Source organism: Prionailurus bengalensis, chromosome C1, assembly GCF_016509475.1.
Source record: "Prionailurus bengalensis isolate Pbe53 chromosome C1, Fcat_Pben_1.1_paternal_pri, whole genome shotgun sequence".
NCBI lineage: Eukaryota > Metazoa > Chordata > Mammalia > Carnivora > Felidae > Prionailurus > Prionailurus bengalensis.
In genome coordinates this window covers 60,394,879-60,403,178 of record NC_057345.1, presented here as the reverse complement: position 1 = coordinate 60,403,178, position 8,300 = coordinate 60,394,879, and positions in this window count along the sequence as shown.

Here is an 8,300-nt window from a genome sequence, read left to right as displayed (position 1 = left end):
GAGAAGGGAAATATCCAACTCTAGCCCACTCTATCCATCCTGCCCCACTTTAAGGGAGGAGGGGGACTAAGAAGCATGAATGAAGTTCATAGTTAAGCACACATCTACTTAAAGACTGAGACCTAATCATAGGACTATAGAACACTTTTCCTTCTGATACATCTTATCACCACATTACTAAAGACCCATTTACAGAAGATTCTTTTACCCAGTACATCATGCCTACTATCAACAAAAAATTACTAGGCATATTAACAGGCAAAAAAACATACAGTATGGAAAGACATAGCAATCACTAGACCAGACATAGATATGGCAGAGATGTGGGAATTAGGTGAAAAAAATTTAATACAACTATGATTAATATGCTAAGGGCTCTAATAGGTAGACAACATAAAAAACAGGTGGGCAACATAAGCAGAGAGATGAAAATTCTAAGGAAAAAAAAAAGAAATGCTAGGAATCAAAAACACTGTAATAAAATTTTTTTTAATTCCTGTTTTGGGACCATTAGCAACTGGTTATAGCTGAGGAAGAATTTGTGAGTTTGGGAATATCTGAAAAGCAAGCATAAGAAAGACTGACATAAGCAGAGAAGAATATTCGATAACTGTGGAACAACTATAAAAGGTAAAACATGCATGATGGGAATACCAAAACAATGCAAAAGAAAGAGAAGATATATTTGAAATAATAACTGAAAATTCCCACAAATTAATTTCAGATACCAATCCACAGGACCAGAAAGCTCAGAGAACATCAAGAATGATAAATGTTTAGGAAAAAAAAAGAATAGAGAGCCGAGAAATGGACCCACATAAATAAAGTCAACTGATCTTATTTTAATGATTATTTATTTATTTTGTGTGTGTGTGTGTGTGTGTGTGTGTGTGTGTGTGTGTGTGTGAGAGAGAGAGAGAGAGAGACAGAGAGACAGAGAGACAGGGAGACAGAGAGAAAGAGTGTGAGTGTGAGTAGGGAAGAAAAAGAGGGAGAGAGAGAATCTCAAGCAAGCTCCAGGCTATCAGCACCCAGCTGGATGCAGGGCTTGATCTCATGACCTAAACTGCAAGCAAGAATCAGAGGCTTAACCCACTGAGCCACCCAAGTGGCCCAACTGGTCTTTGATAAAAGATTAAAGGCAATACATTGAGAAAAGAAAGTTTCTCCCACAAATACTGCTGGAATCACTGAACATGCACATGCAAAAGATTAATATAGATTCAGATCACATTTCCTTCCCAAAAGTTAACACACATAGGATCACAGGCCTAAATATAAATTGCAAAACTATAAATCTTCCAGATGATAACATAATCGAAAACCTAGATGAACTTGTGTTTCCTGGTAACTTTGTAGATACAATATTAAAAGCACTATTTATGAAACAAAGAATTGACAAGATGGACTTTATTAAAATTAAAAATATCTGCCTTTTGAAAGTCATTGTCAAGAGAATTACAAGACAGGCCCAAGCCTGGGAGATAATATTTGCAAAAGACATTTTGCATATATTTTAGAAATATATGAAAGAATATATGAAGAATGTTAAAACATATGAAGAATGTTAAAATTCAAAAGTAAAAAAACATACAGTCTGATTTAAAAATGGGTGAAAGTTCTAAACAGTCGCCTTACCAAGGAAGATATACAAATGTAAATAAGCATACAAAAGGATGCACCATAGCATATGTCATCAGGGAAATTCAAACCATAACAGTGATGAGATACCACCGCATATATTAGAATGATCAAAACCCAGAACACTACAACACCAAATGCAGTTGATGATGTAGAGCATGGGACCTCTCAGTCACTTGGAACAGTGCTGTACCTACATACTGCAATGAACAAGTGGAATGTGGAATTTGTAATTCAGGTAATATAACCACTTGGGAGAACAGTTTGGACATTTTTACAAAACTAAACATACACTTACCATAACATCCAGTAATAATACTCCTTGTATTTACTCAAAGGTGTTGAGAACTTATGTTCACACAAAAACAGGATTTTTATAGCAGGTTTATTCACATTTGCCAAAATAGAAAGCAACAAAGAATTTTTCCAGTACATCAATGGATAAATTGATTATGGTACATGCAGACAATGGAATATTATTCAGCATTAAAAAGAAGCCAGGGGCATTTGGGTGGCTCAGTTGGTTAAGTGTCCTACTTCAGCTCAGGTTATAATCTCAGAGTTTGTGGTCTGAGGCCTGCCTTGGACTCTATGCTGACAGCTCAGAGTCTAGAGCCTGCTTCAGATTCTGTGTCTCCCTCTCTCTCTGCCCCTCCCCTGCTCATGCTCTCTCTCTCTCTCTCTCAAAAATAAAATAAATATTAAAAAATTGTTTTAAATAAAAAACAGAAGCCAAAGCTATCAACCCACCAAATTGCCCACGGAGAAAATTCTTATTAGTAAATGAAGGAAGCCAATCTGAAAAGGCTACACACATACTTTATAATTCCAACTATATGATATTCTGGAAAAGGCAAACTACAGGAAAAGGGAGGGATGAATAGGCAGAGCATAGAGGGTTTTTAGGGCAATGAAACTACTCCGCATGGTACAATAATGGTGAATGCAGGTCGTCACACATTTGTCCAAACCCTTAGAATGTACAACACCGAAAATAAAATGTAATGTAAACTATGAATTTTGAGTGATAATGATGTTTCAATGCAGGTTCATCGTTGTACTAAATGTACCATTCTGGTGGGTTTGGAAAGGCCAAACCAAGAGGTTTGTGTGAAATCTCTATACCTTATGGTTAATTTTGTTCTGAACCCAAAACTGCTCTAATAAACAAAGACTATTAAATCATCATCATCATCATCATCATCATCATCGTATCATAACAACAACAATAATAGTTTTAGAACAGTTTTGTAATTTTCATGCAGATTAAAAATTAATTCATAAGTCCTTACGGTTCAATATAAAAGTTTTTGCCTTAATCTCACATAATCTACCACTAATATAAATATATCTACATACAGGAAATATTATTCCTACAGAAAAATAAAAAGTAATAAAATGTTTAAAATTGAGTTAGAAAAGTTAGGAAAACATTAAAATTGAGTTATTGAAATTTTACAACTGCTAGATAAACTGAAAACTGAAAAGCAACAAGAAATTTTAATAAAATATATTTTCTATCCAAAAAATATTAAAGTGAGATATTACCACTCTGAGGAAGATATGACTAAACAAAGAAATTATATATATAAATGAACTTGGATTTAGTACCCTACAGGAGAGGATACAACATACAGCTAACAGAAGCCCTTGTGTTAACTACAGAAAAGATTTATATTATCCTGCAATTAAGTAGTGTGCTATGAAATATGCATGTATTTTTCTTTTTTGATCTTGAATATAAGGTGAGTCACCTTGGGGCTACTTTGATACCGCTACTGCTTCTAAAACAAATAACCCTGCCCTTAAATCTAAATTCAAAATTCCTAAGTGTAAGTGTATGTATATATGTATGTGTGTGTGTGTGCGTGTGTGTGTGCGTGTGAGTGTGTGTATATATATATACACACATTTCATGATAAGCTTCTTATAGATTTGATGAGTATTTCCCACTGCAAACACCTAGTAAAGCTTCTTAAAATTTCTCTTTAGATATCACTCTCAGTAAAATAGGCTGTCTTAGAATATGCTAAAATCATTTTGTTTTCTCTGCAGTCATTCAATACAATGTTCTTCTCTTGTATTCGAACTGACCTCTCAGCACTGCTTGTTCAAGCACCCCTTTCTTTGCACTTATGCCAAAAACCAGGTTCTGGAAAATGACTGTCTCTGCCAAAAACAGCCCTCTGAGATTACAGCCCTATCTCCTTGTCACAGCTTCTCTCACAAGGAAAAACCCATGCCTGGAAGTCTGCTAAATATATTTTTCCTTCTTATTGCAGTTTATGATAGCCCAGGATCACTGTCCTGAGTTCTAATATTATAACATATAAAAAAGTGTAATTATATTACATGACTGGATGAATATGTCCATTGAATTATCAGATGAATACTCAGTGTTCTTTTCTCTGAAGTTAAATACTGACCTACAGAAAATTATCATTTATGGAGAATATATGTTGATTAACTTATGTTAATGAATGAATTTCACACTAGAGATGCACAGTTTTCAAAAAATTAGAATAAAACATTACATACTAAATCTATGATTCTTACAGTTTTAAACTCATCCCTTTATAAAAACATAAAATTCACATTCTAATGTTCTTACTATAAAACTGCCGTACTTTTGTTTTTCTAACAAAGCATATCCTAATATTTGTATACCTCCTCTTTATCAGCCACTCCTATATTTTAATAAATCTCCCTGGATGGGCATGGCCTCCAGAAGAGAGTCTAAAATTCTATGTTTAACTTAATCCTGTATTGCCCGCTATAATGCATAAAGGACTTTTTTTTTTTTTTTTGCACAAAGCACTTCTATATGCATATATATTATTTAATTTGTGCTGGAGCAATAAATTGTGTCTTTAAGGAATTAAATGGCACTTGCTTAAGGTGAGAAAAGGCAGAGTGGTGTCAAGAATCTGATTCCTAAAGTTGTACACTTTCCATCCTCCATTTGTGGGTTTGTATTAAATGCTTGCAAAAATATTCTGACCTTACCAGTGCATTATGCAAATCCTCAATTATAGTAAGGTGCCAACAAATGCCTCTGGTTGCTTCTATATTTTTTCAGTTAAATTTTAGAGAATGAAGAATTTTGAAAATTTTAATTTTTTATTTATTTATTTTTAAATGTTTATTTCTTTTGAGAGAGAGAGACAGTGAGCAGGGGAGTCAGAGAGCAAGGAGAGAGAGAATCCCAAGCAGGCTCCACGCTTTTAGCACAGAAGCCAATGTAGGGCTCTTTCTTGCGAATCGTGAAATCATGACCTGAGCTGATATCAAGAATTGGACACTTAATCAACTGGGATACCCACGCGCCCCACTGAGCCATCCAGGCACCCCAGAGTTTCCAAAATTTTTACTGAAAGTTCTCCACGGTCATGTGTCTTATCACTAATTTATTGGTTAATATGTTAAATGTTACTATGTCAAATGTTGTTGAATGCTTTTGCTGAGTTTGTCATCTAAATAAGATAACAACTTATAAACCATGTTGGTTGTCAAATTTTCTCATATCCTCATATTTTCAATTTTATATCATGTTTTATTATCCTACAAATCATTTAATTTAAACTAAATTTTACCTTTTCCAACAATAATGTAATATGCAATAATATCAACGTCTATATTTGAACAGGAATCTCAGTTTGCTGTTCAAATACAATATCATTTAATTCATGTACAACTGAAAATTCCAAAGAATTGAGTCACTAACTAGATATTTACCCCTTGATAACTGTTTTCCTTTACTATCATAATTTTCTGTAGGACACCTTGTCTAGTTACTTGGTATGATTATGTCAACAATTAAAATGTCCTAAAATAGGTCCTTTTCAGTGTCCTAGAGAGTAAGGGAAAACTGGAACATTAAAGGAAACACAGTCCTCAAAATGTATGATGCCAGATGTTTATGTTGACATTATTTTTCTTCATACTTTTTTGCAAAAGAAAATACATATTTTGAAAGAAGCAAGTTTTTAAGTGCAGTACTTCTCAACCCTCACATTAATAGGAAGGGTACTGATAGTGGCAGCAGGCTATTTTAACTACTGTTAAATTCTTTGTCATTAACGTATCTTGTTTTATGTCATTTGGCAAGTAAGGATAATGGTTCCAAATGCACTCCTACTTTTTAATGAAGACTTTTTTTACATTTCTACTTCAGAAAAATGCTAGGAATAATTTTTAACTTATTTTTCGCCGTTATGTCTATTTGACTGAATTTGTCACAATTCACAATTTTCTTGCCCTGATCTAACTTCTTACAGGATATAATTTTGAAGTTTTTCAAATAAGCACACCACAACCTATTTTCTAAATAAGGAAGAATAGGATCGGTTTTGCTATTTAAAAATTTCTCAATATTTTGTCAACAATTTTAAATGTATATTTGTTTAAAAGGATCCAAGAAGGTCATTTGAGCTATTCTGGTATGTAATTCTCTTAAAGAAAATAATTTTTTAAATGTTTATTTATTATTTTTGAGAGAGAGAGACAGAGTGCGAGTGGGAGAAGGGCAGAGAGAGAGGGAGACACAGAATCTGAAGCAGGCTCCAGGCTCTGAGCTGACAGCACAGAGCCTGAAGAGGGGCTTGAACCCATGAGCCATGAGATCATGATCTGAGCTGAAGTCAGACGCTAAACCAACTGAGCCCCCCAGGTGCCTCTCTCTTAAAGAAAATGATACATAAGACATTAAAATAATAATAAGACATTAAGAAATACAACATTGACTAGATTCCTCATCCTCTCTAGTAGTTGTAAATTAAGGACCATATATGTACATTGGCCAGAAGCAGAAATCTTTTCATAAAATTTATGGAGGACAGTGTTTTTAAAGCTTATACACAGTTTCTACTTACTCTTGTAGCTTACATCAGTCATTGTGCCAATCCTCCTGTTTCCTAGTGGCTGCCCCCATGGCAAAGGAAGGAATTATACAGGTGGAGATTCCCCCAGAGACATACAAAAGCCAATAATCCTGCCAACATTTGCTCCTATATCAAAGGCCAAGCCAGCACTCAAGCCAGGTGGCTACCCATATTTTCCTGCTCTATTTTCACAATGAGGGAAATGCACACATGTTTCCACTGGCGGGAATTCAGGGAGCCATTGTGAGGTGTGGTATCCAGAGAGGCCCAGGCAATAACGATGTCATCATTATGGTAAGATGCTCCAGTAAAATCAAATTACTGTCTACCAGTATGTAAGACAGAAACAGTCTTGGTTAATAGGAGGTGGGATGGAACTTTTCCCATCGCCTAAATCATCAAAACTGTGCTCAAAGAGATACAAAGTACTCATCTTTCTAATAAAAATCATAAACAAATGGAAGCAAACAATTCCTTTAAGGTTTACTAAAAGGGAGCATAGCCAGCTATGCTATCACCGGGAAGCTCCTCAACATTCCCATTTTAGGCTGGGAATGGTCAGGAGGAGTGTGTGTGCCAAATGGCTACTTCTTGGGATAGCCATGTTCATGCTAAGTTCATGCCAAGTAAGAAGTTATCTAAAATATTAGATTGTAGAGATAAAAGGTGCCTAAGAGATAAAATAGGTGACATTTAATTCATCTATTAAACATTCCCCAAATATGCTGATCTGCCCTGAGCAGGGGAGGAAATGGCTGTTGGGCCAACCTAGAGGAAACAAGAGAATTGACACATTTATTAATGTAGACTACAAGAGCAAAAGATCCATCCACCTCTATTAACCAAGACCATTATTTCAGTCTTGTAAGAGAGTATTCTATGTTTGCTAATATTTCTGTGTTAGTCAGGGCTCTCCAGAGAAACATAATTAATTGTATTTATATATCTATATTCATATTTATATCTCTATATATTATCTATCTATAGAGATTTTAAGGATTTGGCTCACGTGAGTTTGGAGGCTGGTATATCTGAAATTTGCGGGATGGGAAGCCTGGCTGGAGACCCAGGAAAGAGCGAATGCTGCAGTACACATCCAAAGACCACTGATGCAGATTTGGGAAGAAGTCTTTTATTCTTTTCAGGCATTAACTGATTGGATAAGGCCTACTCACGTGATAGAGAGATTTCTGCATTATTCACAGCTCACCGATTTAAATGTAAATTTCATCTAAAAGCACCCTCACAAAAACAACCAGAATAATGTTTGACCACATATCTAGGCAAGGTGGTCCACCCAAGTTGACACGTAAAGTTAATCATCAAATATCTTACCACAATAATGAATGGTATGGCTAACTTCTTCACGGGGCTATGGAGGAGGAGGAAATGGTGGCATTGACCTTGCTCACTCTAAGTATCTGAGTTTCCCATTAGTCAAGGGAAATTAGAAGTAGTTGTATTTGAGCCACTCGCTTGGTAGCTTCATGAATTGTACCACTATGTAAGAAAAACAAAGCAACTGTCACAGCGATTACCAAGGATGCCTGTGCCCGATCTCCCAAATCAGGACACTGTGTGGTGGGGAGGACCCATAGCACCTTCATAAGAACTTATAATGTGCCCAGATCATTGCACACTAATCACACAGACAAAACTTGTGGTGGCCAGAAAACCTGTCACAACTAACCAAGAAAGAAATCTACAAGAGAACCTGTTAAGAAAGAAGTATATAACTTTCTCTCTCCCATCAGTGCATCCTGATACACTGCAGAACAT